This window comes from Bison bison, unplaced genomic scaffold (assembly GCF_000754665.1).
Source record: "Bison bison bison isolate TAMUID 2011002044 unplaced genomic scaffold, Bison_UMD1.0 scf7180017864270, whole genome shotgun sequence".
NCBI classification, from domain to species: Eukaryota; Metazoa; Chordata; class Mammalia; order Artiodactyla; family Bovidae; genus Bison; species Bison bison.
In genome coordinates this window covers 5,707,497-5,709,127 of record NW_011494842.1, presented here as the reverse complement: position 1 = coordinate 5,709,127, position 1,631 = coordinate 5,707,497, and positions in this window count along the sequence as shown.

Below are 1,631 nucleotides of genomic sequence, written 5' to 3'. Positions count from 1 at the left end.
AGGCTGGGGGTGGGGCGGGGTGGGGAGGGAGAACGAGAAAACAAAATAAAACAGGTAGGAAGAACATCTCCCTACCCTTATGAGGGGAGAGAGAATCATGGTGGGGAGGGGGCCAGGAAGCGCTGTACAGAGGGGTTGCCCCCAGCCCACACACACACACCCCGGATATGTACAGTACAAATCCCAGATAATTACAACAGCCAAAGAACAGAAGAGGAAAGGGGGTCCAGGGGTAGGGTCTGAGGTTGGGAAAGCAAGGAAGGGCACAGGGATAAAATTTCACATATTTACAACTTTTATATAAGTATAAATTTGGCCCCGGCTGGGTGTCTGTGTGTAGGGGGATGGGACTGAAGGGGAACTGTCCATACAAAAGAAAGAAGGGTGGAGTCCGAGAAGTCTCAATACCAAACGCAAGAAGGGATGAGGGGGCAAGGCTGGGTAGAGGACAGCAGTCAGGGAAGAGGGGGTGCCAAGGAGGGCCTTCTCTCCTCCTATGACCGACCCACCCCAAACCCCATCCATCCTACCTCCCCTATCCCGCCAGAGAGCTATGTACAGAGAAACACCGAAAAATTGTGGAGCTGGCGGGAGGGAGAGATGTGGAGGGAGATTGGGGGGGGGGGGAGGATGAGAGGGAAGCCCAGCCCTGTCCTACCTCCCCCAGGGGACAGAGTCATGGAAGGGGGCCCCCAACACCCCTCCTCCAACACAGGTCCCCCTTCCCTGGGGGAGAGAGACATGGCTTTTCCTAGAGTAAGTTCCCCCCTCCCCCTGGGAGTAGAGACCAAGGGTGGGGGGCAGGGGGGCTGTGTGTGTCAGGGTAGGGCAGATCAGCTAGTCTGTCCTCCCCAACATACACCCCCCTCCTAAACCCTAATCCCTCCCCTGAACCTTAGTTCCACCCCACCCAACACACTGGGGGAGGGGGGGGCCTGAGCCCCCTCACCCCGCTCTGGGACCAGCCAAGAGCAGATCAGGTATGGGAAGAAAGGGAGACAAGTCCCATTCCCCCTTTGCCGCCCCCTCCCTGCCCCGGTGGCCCCTCCACCCCATCTGGGTTCTGGGTGGGGAGGGAGAGTATTTGAGAGTGGTAGGAGGAGAAGGAGTTTGTGCGTGCTGAGCCCCCCCAGACGCTCCTGAGAAATCAAGGGGTAATAGGACCCCCTCACCTGGGGTCCCCTCCCCATAACAAGGGGGACAGGGGAGGCCAAAATGGGGCGGTGGAGGGGAGTTAGATTGTCAGCTCTGGTTACTGCTAAAAAATCACCCTGAAGTTGAAAGTTTGGAGGTGCCGCACCCCCAGGGTGGGGGTGAGGGTCTGTCCCCCAGTGCTCAGGGGAACGATGAGGCAGAGGATGGGGATAGCACCCCGGAGTGAAGGGGTCTGTGTCCTGGGGCAAGGGTCCTTGGGGTCACAGGGGACAGCACCCCAGCAGGAAGGAAAAGGGGGCAGCTGAGGGTCCCCGCTCTCCCTCCCAGAAATGGTGCAGTGGGGGTGGGGGACTGGTGCCCCGCAAGGAGGCGATCCCGCTGTCCCTCGGCGACGTCCAGTCCTGGTGGTTGGTGCCGTTCCAGGGTGGGGTGCACAGGGAGGGAGGAGGAGGTCTGAGATGCTGGGTGGGCTAGTG